Genomic DNA, 16,015 nt, shown 5'->3' on the forward strand with positions numbered 1-16,015 from the left:
TATCCCCAACAGGAGAGAGACTGCAACCCCCAAGGCTCGCCCGCAGTCATGGGCAGCCATAACCATCCAGGGAGTGTCAGGACCCCCAGTGTTCATGTGTCATTTAAATGCACTCTTCATACCGTATCCATAAGACAAAATATTAACAGCACATAATAGTCATAATAAACCCTGAAGAAGAAAGGAAGACAAAACCAACCAAAACTCAGGATGGACCAGGGTTTCCCCTAGAATTTTTTTTGAAGCTGTGGTGGTGGGCAGCCTCACTATGTCGTGCCATGGCAAAATTGCGTCATAGCATGACAAATTTTTTTTCACAATTTTCCCAAGAAGAACCATAACAAAGATCTATTTGAAATATTTCATTTGCCAGGCTAATGACGTAGCTCTCAGCTATTGTACATGTATGTAAAACGCGTAGCTGATTACAGCTACATTACCCTACTAAATAATTAGGGCTGTCAAAATTATCGTGTTAACGGGCGGTAATTAATTTTTTAAATTAATCACGTTAAAATATTTGACGCAATTAACGCACATGCCCCGCTCAAACAGATTAAAATGACAGCACAGTGTCATGTCCACTTGTTACTTGTGTTTTTGGTGTTTTGTCACCCTCTGCTGGCGCTTGGGTGTGACTGATTTTATGGGTTTAAGCACCATGAGCATTGTGTAATTATTGACATTATCAATGGCGAGCTACTAGTTTTTGATTGAAATTTTTACAAATTTTATTAAAACGAAAACATTACGAGGGGTTTTAATATAAAATTTCTATGACTTGTACTAACATTTATCTTTTAAGAACTACAAGTCTTTCTATCAATGGATCGCTTTAACAGAATGTTAATGCCATCTTGTTGATTTATTGTTATAATAAAAAAATAAAGTACTTACGTACAGTATGTTGAATGTATATATCCGTCTTGTGTCTTATCTTTCCATTCCAACAATAATTTACAGAAAAATATGGCATATTTTATATAGATGGTTTGAGTTGTGATTAATTACAATTAATTAATTTTTAAGCTGTGATTAACTTGATTAAAAATTGTAATCGTTTGACAGCCCTAGTAATAATCCGACTTTTTTTTCTCCTAGCAATAGTGCAATTTACATCTCGTAGTCCTTATTTTTCCTTTTATTTGGCCCTAATAGGTACTACATTACCACAACAATAATACCATAGCCCTTCTGTTAAAGGACCAATGGCGTAGCTTCGTATAGGGACGTTAGGGACATAACACTAGCAACTTTTCAGGATGCTCAAATTGTCCCCACCAACTTTTAAGCAACCTTATTTGTATTGTATAATGATTTCAGTTATAGAGGCCATTTAGATTGTCTTCACATATTTTGTAAGGATAGAATTGACCCTACCGTTATTGAATGAATTACTTTCATTATGTTCAGACTTACACTGACACCATTTGTTTCCCCTGAAACACACGTTTGATTTTGCTGATGACTAGTTAAATTCCCTGGTTTTCAATGTAAATCTACTAGAAATAAGCGAAATTATCTGCCATAGCTTCAAATACATTTTACTCACTTAGATTTTTTGAAATAAGATTATTTTCAGCTAGCTATTTTTCTTAACACACTTATTTTAAGCAAAAAGTGAGTATATTTAATCTTAAAAAAAAGATTTTTTTTTCATCAGAAATGTTCTTAATTCAAGAATTGATATTGTTAAAAACATTATTTGAATGCATTTTTCCTTGATTTTGGTGAAAAATGACCAACTTTTGGATGTATGGGCTTAATAAGAACAAATGATAATATTTACCTAAAGTAAACTGAATAATCATTCCAATTAATGTTTACTTGTCTTTAACACTCAAAACAAGATGGAAATTTTTTTTTCGACTAGATTTAAGAAAAATTATAAGGTTAAAATGTTATAAATTTGCAGTGTGAAAGTTAGTACAAGTCAATACAGATTTATTTTTGTATTGCTCATTTAGCCTATCAATAAATTAGGTTCATACTGGTGAGAAATTTAGCCCTGACCCCCAGTCACCCAATCTGTTTGGTCTTATTAATGTCCTGTTCCCAGCAAAAAGTGTACATGCAGGTTATGCTGTTATATCGTTCCCACCAATATTGAGACCAAACCCTTGTAATGGACCCATTTCATTGAGTAGGGGAGAAATTCTGCTTGCCGTGTAAAGAGTGTTAGTTTTTTCAGTGAGAAGTTTTTTTTTTCGTTGAACTAATTTACACACAAAGGCATATCGAGGTACCATTTAGCTTAGCAAGGAGAGGTATGAGAGCCATTTTTCGAGTGTCCTAGAGCTCAAGAAACTTGATGAGAGCTATTTTTCGAGTGTCACAGAGCTCAAGAAAAAAAAGCGCATTTATCAAGGTTTCGTCAGCTGCAATTGAGTATATCCGTCTGCCGAAACAGCATGATAGCACAAATTTAAGTATGCCTGCCCCTCTCCTATTGAATGCCTTGTTGACATTAGCACAGCAGCGCTCTGAAATAGAGCAAGGCTTTATTTTGGGCCCCGCCTCTCGGCGCAAATTCATTCAAACTTGCCGTTCTGTCCAAGACGGCCGTCCACTGCTCACTTTTGCCAAAAAGTTCGATCCAAAGTAATGTAATGCCTCGGATGAGGAGAAGAAGGAGAGGAATCGGTATTGGCTTACCCACTTTATTGTGGCAACAATAATAAAGAAAAACAATAACAAAATAACAGCGGGCTGCCGCGACATCCGACCGCTATCTCTCGCTAACTTGCCCTTCCTCCTTCTCGCTTCCTTCTACGTCACAGCTCGTCTCTTAAGGGTGCTGCGAATATTTACAGACATTACAATACACAATGAATAGGTTGCTGCTGAACCCTGCACACTACGATGCTGCTAGTTTGAAACGACCTTAAAAAAAAAAAATGTCTTTTGGAAGCCATGACAGCTTTTAATTTGGTGTGGCGGTGCGCCACAATGTTTCATGTGTAGGGGAAACACTAATGGAAGAATGGGGGTCTCATTGATCATGTTCTCATTTCATTTTGCAGTATTTCAGGTAAGATAAAGGATAACACACCATGGACCCAACACCTTCCAGGTCAGCCTTACATGAGAAAGTGTTGTTTTATGGCTACATTCCTACTCTACATTAATGGAGGCGTTAGGCTGCTATCCCTTTGAGAGAGGCATGAAACGCTCTATTTAAGTGGCTGACCTGTGCTCAACTGTTCAAACAGCCAGTAGGCACATTAATGTCACATTTCCAGTATTAGTGTCTGAAGAACGAGGTAAAGAGAATAAATGAGAGGTGGAGTGATCTCATTTTCAGTAGGTATCCGTAACAGAAAGCCCATGCTATATTTTATTCACTGATGTCAGGTGAGTTCAGGCGACTCAGGGTCATCCGTAGAGTAGCATGATCTAAATTTTCATCCAGGACATCAATTAGATGAAAAACAAGTTACTTCTCAGTTAGATTGACTAAAAAACAGTTGCTGTTGATGTAAAATGCTTAAAGAGGAAGATTTTAAAATTGGAATTGAAAGGAAAGTAAAGGAAGAAAAAGGGGGAAAAAAGGAATGATAAGAAGAGGCAAACAAATATATACTCAATGGGATGAAATTACAAAAAAAATGGAGAGCTAAATGAGAATGGGAAAGAAATGAGGGGGACAATCAATAACAGGGTGAAATGAAAAAGCGAAGACAAGTTGGTTGAAGAGCAGAGAAAGTCTAAGAAAAGGAGAACAGGGTCTCAAGAGAGACAGGTCACAGAGGCCCAGGGGTGATGTCAGCCTATTAAACTGATTTCGCAGGTTCCCTTAACGAAGCCTCTAGCATGTTAAAGGGCAGGAAGCATCCTATTTCAGCCGTTACTTCCCCTCCCTTTTATCGTGGAGTGAGTGCAGGACTTATCGACAACTCCTGACAAACAGGCATGAAGGAGGGCAGCTGCTAGGGCGCTCCTCACAGGATCTGTAACACATTGTGGGATTTAGCGTCAGGCCCCAGTCGAGCCCCATCTCATTTCTCAATAGTGTGCTGACACAAATCTAACTGTGAATGTTCAGCACTCAAGTGTAATCAATACAGTTGTCTGTTGATAAACGTGGAATTACAGTATGGCTTGTCTAATAATGTATGGATTTGTGAATGAAAAAAATCTGACTTTAAAAAGGTCTGCTTTTGTATCATACTTGGTATAAATTACTGCTTCTTGCAATGTGAAAAATAATAAACACAAAGATTAAATTATATACAGTATCAATACATTTATTCGAATACAGTATATGTTTGACCAACCCAGTCGTTTTGGAAAGGTTTAAAATTAACTAACCCACAATTATGTGAAGTTATTTTAGATTAAACTTCAGAATTTGAATGTTAAATGCGTTGCTGCTAATTCATGTCTGTATTTTCCCATTAATAAGTGAACAATATTTAACCTTAGGCCATGTAGTTCCGGCCATTTTCTTCAGTCACAGTTTCAAAGATAGTTTACTCTATAACCAAATCTGAAAAATATGAAGGATGTCAAGCCCCGACGCTCCTAAGTTCCTAGATGGTGTGTATGTCTAAGTGTGTGCATGTGTCCGCTTTTCAAAACATATCCACAATCTGCTGAATCGTACTGGCTGTAAGCTGCAGCTGGCGCTCTGCTGCCTTGCAATCAGTCCCTGCAGCATATGTTACCAGGTGTTCTCTCCCACCGAATGCAATCTTTCATCAAGGTAGCCCGATTGCAGACAAATTAATTAGGAGAATATCAAGTCAACATATCATTGCACAGTAGTTGCATGAGCAATATCAAAGCGGCAAGAATTTTGGGTCATGTGCTCTTATTTACTGTCTGTTCTAATCCAGTGTAATTCACATGACTCTTATAATGTTTCGGTATTGTACTTAAAATTCTCATTTATTGGTCTTCCGAGCCGCTTATCCTTACAAGAGTTGCGGGGGTGCTGGAACCTATCCCAGCTAACTATGGGCAGTATACGAGCTATATCCTGAATTGGTTGCCAGCAAATTACAGAACACTGGGAGACGAACAACCATTCAAAACACACTCAAACCCAGGGACAGATTGAAGTGTTCAGTCAACATACCATGTATGCTTTTGGGATGTGGCAGGAAACCAGAATACCTGATGAAAACCCACGAAGCATAGGAAGAACATGCCAACTCCACAATGGGATTGAACTCTTGATCTCTGAACAGTGAAGTGGACATGCTAACCACTCTTCACCGTGCCACCACAATTCGTCCATTTAGGTATAGCTTAAAGGGGCACTCCAGTCATTTTGATGATTTGTGTCAAAATACAGGACATCTGCTTGAAAATAAGTCCTGAAAACATGTGCACAGAGGGGGAACAATTGAGTGCTGAATCTATTTTTTGTTGTCTTTTCACCTGCCAGAGAAACAAAAAAATAGTGAGACAAATGGCCGGTCGTGAGAAACAGTGCAGTGTGACTGGCAGGCCCCGTAGGCAGCGGTGTCTCGTGCAGCAGCGGCCGACACCTGATTGCATTGAGGTCGGTTCCAGGTCTGCCAAGAGTCTGCTGAATTTATAGTTGTACTTCCAGGGACAGCAGCGAAAAAATTACAACCACCGTCAGCAAAATATATCTTCTGTAACGTTCATACATGTTTTATGCAATGTGTTGGATATCGTAGAAACAGAGGAGGGATCTCAACGCAGACAACGTGAAAACTAACGAGTGGGGGAAATGTCACGTTTTATTTGGGTCTCAAAGTTTTCCCGGGCGGAAGGCGGAGAGGTCATGGTGAGCACTGTGGATGCCAACGTGGGTAGCTGACGATCAGTGTTGTTAATTTTACTTTAAAAAAGTAATTAATTACAGTTAAAAATTTCTTCTCCCCAAAAGTAATTGCATTAGTAACTCAGTTACTTGAATGTAAGAGTAATTAGTTACTTGGCAAAGTAACTAGTGATAATTTTCATGTTTTTTTTTTCCTAAAAAAAAAAAAAAAACAGGTCACACAATGTGAAGTTTAAAGGGTTTTGGGGACAATTGCCCCTAGCCCAATTCTTTTCCCTCCACTTAACTAGACACAAGGATATTGCGATAACTAGATAGTAACCTTTGCTATGTGTGGAAGTCATTTAAAGTTGTGAATCAACCGTTAGAGTTGTTAAAATTGCTCCCGTTATTGCATTAGTTCCCTTCTGTCTACTTTCAACATGTGTAAGTTTTAAAACTGTTTCATCATTTAAAGATAGATTTAAGTCAAGATTTTGCCGATTTAGGAGCCTTTTAGATTAAGATTTTGCCGATTTAGGAGCCTTTTAGATTAATCTTTTTTTTTTTTTAAAGTTACTTAGGTTCGCTAGGAAGGATCTCTACATCAGAGCCTTCCTGAGAGGTCTACTGCTTTAAGATGGTGGCTGTTTACTAACGCATGTAGTCCTTAAAACATGTTGCCAATGCTGCTGTGTCTGTCATTTGCATCTAGTTGTATAATATGTAATATCTACCGTATCATGTGGGCGTAGTTTGTAGGCTATGGCTACAGTCACGTATTATTGGAGCCACCTAGTTTGCAATGGCGTCTTTCCCACCCCTGCTCTGCTCTCTCGTCTCCGTGAGTCCGTCTCTCTCAGACTTTTTTTTATTCAACCAACTTAGAAACGCATTAACGCACGCCTTTCCCGCCTCAGTAATGGTAACGGCGTTGCCAAGATGAGAAAAGTAATTAATTAGATTACTCATTACTGAAAAAAATAACGCCGTTAGTAACGCCGTTATATTCTAACGCCGTTATTAACAACACTGCTGACGATGGTCTTGTTGACAGTTCACCGGGTAGGGTGAGGTATCTGAAAGGGGCACGCTGATCAGGTCCTGGAAGCAAGAAAAAGGCATTATGAGCCGCTGGTCAAAAATCCATCCATCCATCCATCCATCCATCCATCCATCCATCCATCCATCCATCCATCCATCCATCCATCCATCCATCCATCCATCCATCCATCCATCCATCCATCCATCCATCCATCCATCCATCTACCGCTTATCTGAGGTTGGGTCACGGGGGCAGCAGCTTCAAATGGGAAGCCCAGACTTCCCTCTTCCCTGCCACTTCAGCCAGCTCTTCTTGGGGGATCCCAAGGCGTTCCCAGGACAGCCGGGAGACAATAGTCTCCCCAGCGTGTCCTGGGTCCTCCCCGCGGACCGTGCCGGAACACCTCACCAGGAAGGCGCCCCAGTGACATCCTAATCCGATGCCCGAGCCACCTCATCTGGCTCCTCTCGATGTGGAGGAGCAGCAGCTCTACTCCAAGGCCCTCCCGGATGACTGAGCTTCCCACCTTATCTCAAAGGGAGAGCCCGGACACCTTATTGAGGAAACTCATTTCGGCTGCCTGTATCCAGGATCTTGTTCTTTTGGTCACGACCCACAGCTCGTGACCATTGGTGAGGGTAAAAACGTAGCTCGACTGTTAAATAGAGAGCTTCGGCTTTCGGCTCAGCTCCCTCTTCACCACGACAGACCGATGCAGAGTCCACATCACTGCAGACGCAGCACCGATCTGCCTGTCGATCTCCCGTTCCATTTCTTCGTCACTCGTGAACAAAACCCTGAGATACTTCAACTCCACCGCTTGAAGAAAAACCTATTCCCTGACCCGGAGAGGGCATTCCACCCTTTCCCGACTGAGGACCATCCTTTCGGAGTTTCGACTTCACACTCGACTGCGAACCGCTCCAGTGAGAGCTGAAGGTCACGGTCCAATGAAGTCAACAACACCACAACATCCGCAAAAAGAAGCGATGCAATATTGAGGCCACCAAACCGGACCCCCTCAGTGCCTCGTCTGCGCCGAGATATTCTGTCCATAAAGGTGATGAACAGAACCGGTGACATAGGGCAGCCTTGGCGGAGTCCAACTCTCACTGGAAACAGATCCGACTTACAACCGGCTACACGGACTAGACTCTTACACTGGTCATACAGGGTCAGGGTCAAAAATTAATATACAGTGGTGCAAATAAGTATTTAGTGAACCAGTAATTGTGCAAGTTCTCCCACTTGAAAATATTACAGAGGCCTGTAATTGCGAACATAGGCAAACCTCAACCATGAGAGACAGAATGTGGAAAACCCCCCCAGAAAATCACATTGTCTGATTTTTAAAGAATTTATTTGCAAATCATGGTAGAAAATAAGTATTTGGTCAATACCAAAAGTTCATCTCAATACTTTGTAATGTACCCTTTGTTGGCAATAACGGAGGCCAAACGTTTTCTGTAACTCTTCACAAGCTTTTCACACACTTTTGCTGGTATTTTGGCCTATTCCTCCATGCAGATCTCCTCTAGTGCAGTGATGATTTGGGGCTGTCGTTGGGCAACACGGACTTTCAAATACCTCCACAGATTTTCAATGGGGTTGAGAAATGGATACTGGCTAGGCCACTCCAGGACCTTGAAATGCTTCTCATGAAGTCACTCCTTTGTTGCCCTGGCTGTGTGTTTGGGATCATTGTCATAGTGAAAGACCCAGCCACGTCTCATCTTCAATGCCCTTGCTGATGGAAGGAGATTTTCACTCAAAATCTCTCGATACATGGCCCCATTCATTCTTTCCTTTACACAGATCAGTCGTCCTGGTCCCTTTGCAGAAAAACAGCCCCAAAGCATGATGTTTCCACCCCCATGCTTCACAGTGGGTATGGTGTTCTTCGGCCGCAATTCAGTATTCTTTCTCCCTCCAAACACGAGAACCTATGTTTCTACCACAAAGTTCTATTTTGGTTTCATCTGACCATAAAACATTCTCCCGGTCCTCTTCTGGATCATCCAAATGCTCTCTAGCGAGCCGCAGACGAGCCTGGATGTGTACTGGCTTCAGCAGGTAGACACGTCTGGCAGTGCAGGATGTGAGTCTCTGGCGGCGCATTGTGTTTCTGATAGTAGCCTTTATTACTGTGGTCCCAACTCTCTGTAGGTCATTCACTAGGTCCCCCCGTGTGGTTCTGGGATTTTTGCTCACCGTTCTTGTTATCATTTTGACGCCATGAGGTGAGATCTTGCATGGAGCCCCAGATCGAGGGAGATTATTAGTGATCTTGTATGTCTTCCATTTTATCTTTTTTTTAAGTCTTTTATTTTGTAATCATTGCTCCCACAGTTGATTTCTTTACACCAAGCGTTTTACCTATTGCAGACTCAGTCTTCCCAGCCTGGTGCAGGTCTACAATTTTGTCTCTGGTGTCCTTCGACAGCTCTTTGGTCTTGGCCATAGTGGAGTTTGGAGTGTGACTGACTGAGATTGTGGACAGGTGTCTTTTATACCGATAATGAGTTAAAACAGGTGCCATTAATACAGGTAAAGAGTGGAGCCTCATTAGACTTCGTTAGAAGAAGTTAGACCTCTTTGACAGCCAGAAATCTTGCTTGTTTGTAGGTGACCAAATAGTTATTTTCCACTCTAATTTGGAAATAAACTCTTTAAAAATCAAACAATGTGATTTTCTGTTTTTTTTCCCACATTCCGTCTCTCATAGTTGAAGTTTACCCATGTTGACAATTACAGGCCTCTCTAATCTTTTCAAGTAGGAGAATTTGCACAATTGATGGTTGACTAAATACTTATTTGTCCCACTGTATATATAATAAGGATGCGAGAAACAACTGACGGAGAAACTAGACAAGTTGATCGTGTGACGTGGTGGTGCGTCTGCTGGGCTTTTAAAGCTGGCTGATGATAATCGCCATTAGCTATTTCTGCTCCATCTGTCTGACGTCCGATCTGTAACCAGACCACCTCCCTTCACCTGCCTCAGGTCTCAGCAAGGAGGAGCTGAGACCCTGATAATGTGTGCTTTGTGAAATAATGCACGGCATACGACTGACCACAAGCATCACTCGGGGTCCCCGGAGGTCCTTCCTTTGGTGGTCAATGCGTACAGTCAGCAACAATACTTCCAAGGGCCGGTTAGAGTATTGTAGTCGACAGTACTCACTTACTGATGGCAATTGCTGCACAAGGCACTGTGACCGCTTGCTTGCGTGCTTCCTCGGGTCGCTGCTCTGCCCTGGTCGGCTCGCGCAAAACCTCACACACGATAAAATGCTTCTCATCACGTTCATGAAGCCTTGCTGGCATGCTAGATGATGTCTGTAGATATGGAAACATCTAAATGAAGTCTCATCCACGTTGTAACTGGACATCGTAACAACTATACATTTGGCACTTGAGTGTGGTGTGGTTTGAGCACAGTCAGCACACATGCCTACGGCATCTGAGACCTGATGGGCTGGCCTTATATTTACCCCTTTTGAAGCCTTATTAAATAAAGTTAGCATTTTTTTAATCAATTCAATTTTGGGGGGCTTGTTGACAACACTCTCTTCTTTGATCTGATCAAAAAAGTTATTTGTGTTTACGTCCCCTGGACTGTCCCTTTAAAGCACACAATTTCAGCAATATACGTTTTGGATTTGTCATTATGAAAAATCCAAGTTGAGTTTTTTTTTTTTTTCTTTTCTGTTCGACAGTTAATCCCTCAATATGCAGAGCATACCCTACATGAATAACAGGATTTTCAAGCCGCAGTTGCACATGTTGGGCAATTTCACTCTAAATATGATTAAACAATAATAACAATGATGATAATAAAAAACAACAACAAACAAGGCAGAACCATTGTGTGAATGGTTTTCTTCTCCTCTTTCAAAGAGAAAGGCACACAGTTCCTCTCGAAGAGTGCCATTGGATACTGGTTGAAAGATTATGAAAAATGATGTTGTTCTCAAGTGATTTAGATTACTTGTTGTTTTGTGTGGTCATGACTGAGATGAAAAACTGCAATCAATCAAACAAACAAACAATGGTGAACGCATATCTTCTTTGTTAGACATAATATAAGATGATTTCAAAAATGCCTCCAAAGACATTTTTTCTTGATCTAATATGATTGTGGAGATTAAACAAGTTTTTTGACTGGCAGTTGACTATGTTAACAACAAACAATACACAGATTATTTGAATTCAGTATCAAATTTTAAAAGTTGAGTTATCTTAAAGTAACCATAATGTTTATTCATTTATTTATTTATTGAATAATGCACATTGATGAACATCTAAAAGATGTAAATATGCCACATTGTAGCGAAAAAAAAAAAATGCTAATTTACAACCGCAAGTAACACAAAGATACAAAAATACAGAACAAAAGATTACAATAAAACAGTACAGTACAGTAGATTACTAAGAACTTAAAAGTCAGTGATTGCAGGACTGGTTTACTTTCAACCACTGCTTGAGCTGAGTTTTAAAGGTTTGTATCGTGGGACACTCCCTGATGGCAAGTGGTAAACTGTTCCAGATTTTACTGGCCTTTACAGAGAGAGAATTGTGACCGAAGGCTGTTTTTCTGATTGGGACCTCACAGTTCCCGCGAGAGGAGGCCCTGGACCTGAGACCACTGTGAGCCCTTTTTTATTTTTTATTTTTTTTAAAGTCCGACATGGACAAGCCGTTTTAAAAATGTTTAAATTTTCAAGTCTCAATAAATAGTACTTTTTTAAAACGTTACAAACATGGAATGACATTGGTTTTCTGGCAAAGAAGACCTTTAACGATTTCTTGTAGAGCGATTCTATGTTACTGCATGTATTTACTACACCTGCCAGTTGCCAACAAGTAATGCAATATTCAATGTGTGATAAAATCATTGAGTGTAGGAACATTCTCGCAGCCCCAAGTGTTATAAAAGATCGTATTTGTTCTAAACTGTTCAGGTTGAATTTCACAGTAATACACATTCTTTTAATATGACTTTTAAAAGACGGTGTAGAATCAAGTGTCACTCCAAGACACTTGAAATAGGAGATAATTTGTAGTTCCTGTCCTCCCGAAAATACACCTGAATGTTTGATGTCCAAAGGTTTCTTTGCACGCATCATATAAACAGTTTTAGTTGTGTTTAGTTGAAGGCAAGATTTGTTGAGCCAATCATTTATAGGAACCATAGCTAATGTGAGAGCAGAAGCTGCGTCTTGAGTATTTTTTATACGAGTGAAAATGACAGTGTAATCAGCGTACATTTGAAATTCTACGTTAACACATGAATTTGGCAAGTCATTAATATACAAAGAAAATAACAGTGGGCCAAGTATTGACCCCTGAGGCAGGCCAACAGGGACATGTAGAAATGTTGATTTGACACTTTTAATGGAGACACACTGTTTACTGAATTCTAAATAAGATTTTATCCACTGAATTGCATCCAATGAGAAATTAAAATGGATTAATCTAGAGAGAAGAATTTCACGATTTACAGCGTCAAATGCTTTTCTCAGATCAAGAAATACTGCACCAGCGCAAGGATTGGTGTTCAACATGTACAGTGGGGAGAACAAGTATTTGATACACTGCCAATGGGAAAACCATTGGCAGTGTATCAAATACTTGTTCTCCCCACTGTAGTTGCATTTACAGTATAGTATATGATACGGTTGATGTCACACAATTCAGATTATTTTGGGCTTCCAAATTGCGCAATTGGTAGGTTATGGCAGTGTAAAGAGAAAAAAAAAATCCACAGCCTCAGAATACAGGCCTATGGGTAAATATATAAGGCGGAAAACACTCAGGTGACTTGAAGTTCCACTCTGTGACCCCCAATTTGGCCAAATTTCAAAATTGTCCGATATGCATGTGTGATACATAATTAAGAGGCTTAAAATCTCAATTTTCTGGGGGAAGAAAATTTTTGAACAGGAGGGCATTTAGAAAAAAAAATGGTTTTTAAACAGCAAAACCCTATTTGTAGGTGAGAGCACGCGAGAGCAGAATTACAGACGCCATGACTTTAACGAGATATTATCGCGTACTTACCTTATTTCGATCCAAAAACTCCATGTAGCATGTATCACTTGGGGATTTTATGGGTGAAACATGGTAATATAACAAGGGTCGCGATGCATAAATCGCAGACTTAAAGGAGTGGTCCAGATTTTCTTTTTCATATATTTACCCATATAAACATTTTCATTCAATTTTTCTTTGTTTGGATCAATTATTTATTATCTAACATAGCAGAGAAAATGCGACAGTAACAGAAAAATACAATTAAGCGATAGTTATGAAGTAGATATCTGTGACTATTTTACATTTTTTTCATTGTGACATAATTTGTTTAAAAGTTTAAAATATGCAAGTGAACCATTTTTTTAGTCTTTTTTAAAATTTTTTTTTTTATTAAACGAAATAAGACATCAATAAATTATTCTAAGCTAAAAACGACAGACATTTTCAATAACAAATATAATTAATTAACTTCGTTTTATGGCTGGGTTGAAACAAAAGCGGTTGCGCGACATCTGTAAACGGGGGTTTTCAGGGTAAAATGGACAAATTAAAATTAGTTCGGGGGCTTAATGCGCCATGACTATGCTAAGCATGTAGACATATTGTTCTATCAAACACAACAGTTTTTTTCTGCTTAGGACATAGCAGTTTCTTTTAAAGAGGAGTGCAAGAGCAGAAACAGCTTTTTCAGTCTTGTCTGTCTTTTCTGCCATAAACTTTATTACTGTACATACTTTATCTTCCTATGCAAGTGCAGTATTAATCGGCAGATAACCCGGCAATGCCAGCTAGATGTCATCAAGGATTTGACTGGTAGCCTGTTATCAGCACGCCTATGTTTTGAATGAAAATTTTCTTGTTAGCTTGTGAAATGCTTACTCAGCAAGTATACTGTAGCTTTTGCGTCGCTGAAATGTATGCGCCAGTTTCCACATTTTCAGCATGCGACAGCATTTCCCGACTCCATAAAAATGGCTGTGTAAGCTTTTTTTTTCGTATCTGTTGTGTACTGACCCACAATAAGCTGCTACACTTCTTGCGTGGCTGTGCAATTACCGCTTAGAGTAGTGTAGTGCCCACTCAAAACAAGCATAATACTAATTTTTAATGGACACATGTATTTAGAACATTTATGTTTTGATGAGTACGGAAAACAAATGACAGACTGGATGAGTGGTAACTAAATATCAAATTAATGCTGTCACTGTAGGCTAACAGAATAATATGAAGATCTCCTTTAAGTGCTTTTCCCTTTGATAACCAGTTCTTTGATCTCATCCTTAGAGTTCAGTATTTGCGAAATGTATTTATACCAAACATTCACTTTTTTTTCAGTGGTAGTAAGGACTCGTTCATCTCCCACAGTTCATCTTTTCACTGTTCAGGTCTAATACTAAATAGCTGGTATTATATCAACACCTGGACAAAAAAGAGAGTAAAGCGGATCACGCTAGGCTCCCATTTATTAATTTCAAGGTGCCTTAGGTCTCTCATTCTAGGGGTCAGTTATTTGAACATTACACCATTAAGGGCTTGCATCTTCTTTTTACCTTTCAGTTAAAACAGGCCCGCATGTGCCACTTCAAAAGAACGTAGCTTCATACACTCTATCCCGAATATGACAAATATACTTCACAGTAACAGCTCTAACAAAATCGGCAGCAACCAAATGTAAAGGATGAAACATGTAAAAATCAAGACTAAGCTGTGCTGGTGTCAAAAGGGAAACTCAAGAAGCAGGGAACAAGAAAGTGAGATGAGGAAAGGACGTCAGACTGTGAAGGGAAAGACAGAGCAGACAGTCGGTGTAAGAGAAAAGCCCAAACAAGCTTTGTTGTAATTACCGTATTTTTCGGATTATAAATCGCAGTTTTTTTTCATAGTTTGGCTGGGGGTGCAACTTATACTCAGGAGCGACTTATGTGTGAAATTATTAACACATTGTGATATCATTTCACATGTTATTTTGGTGTTTTGGAGTGACACTAATGGTTTGGTAAACTTGTTAGCATGTTCTTTATGCTATAGTTATCCGAATAACTTAATAGCTACGGCCACGTTCGCGTTCTGCCTTTGACAATGTGTGTTCAATTGTATTCTTGACTTTTTTATATTGAAATGCATGCTTTTAGTTTGTGGCGCTTTCACACCCACGTGGGGGCGCACTCGCACTTGTTTACGTGAAGAAGAGCGCTCACACGCCAGAAGAAGACCAACAGCTACGTAGCTCTGAGTGAGTGGGCGAGTTAGCGAGAGAGAAACACGGCTGCGTACCTATGTTCATTGTTTATGCTTGTAAAATATCTCTACAGAGGCGACGCCTGTGTGTATCATCTTTTCTGTTGTTGTTGTCTGTTTTTCACCCGCGATCGTACACGTAGAGCCAGTTGCGTGGTTGTTTGAACGATGCGCTAATGCTAGTGAACGCATGCTAACTGTTTGTGTCATGTTATTGTTGTAAAAGCACCTAATTATCATTTATTTACGTCGATGCGAACCTGTTTTGTATCGAGTACGAAATTGATTCAGCAATTTATACGGACGTCTTGCCTCGTCATTTGGGAGTTTAGCCCGCTGAATAGCCAGGACCAAGCCGTAGCGTCCTGGTTAGGAAAGTAAATTTGCATTTCGTTGTTCACGCACTGTACACTGTACACTTATTCAGCATGTTGTTCTCTATTGTATTTTTATATTAAACAGCGTACCGCACGCGGGCTATTTTTAGACCGTGACGTCGCATCGTAAAGCGGAAGTAAAGCCAAAGTGGGACATTATAGACCCGCCCTCGCATAGACCCAACGTAATTAGTGCTACTTTTATCCAGTAATCTTTCAAAAACGAACATGCCGATCACGCATTGCTTTTTTGGAACTTGTAGAAACGACTCTAGTCATTACGACACATGAAGGATGTTTTCTTCATACATTTCCGGAAACCAAAAACTCGGGAGGAAAAAATGTGAAGACCGAATCAACTTGCGCGGACTTTAACACCAGCTCGGCAAATCAATTCACGTTTCATATGCAGTAAACATTATGTTGGGTTGGTATGGTCTTTCAGAGGACAAAGAGGTAAGTCATTTTTATATTTCTAACTTATTTTTTTAGCGTAACGTTGTGCCGTACTGCCACTGTCTGACAAAGAATGACCTGAAAAGAATTACAATGGTATCTGACTGCCACTGTTACAGTTTCTGT

This window comes from Corythoichthys intestinalis, chromosome 3 (assembly GCF_030265065.1).
Source record: "Corythoichthys intestinalis isolate RoL2023-P3 chromosome 3, ASM3026506v1, whole genome shotgun sequence".
Lineage (NCBI taxonomy): Eukaryota > Metazoa > Chordata > Actinopteri > Syngnathiformes > Syngnathidae > Corythoichthys > Corythoichthys intestinalis.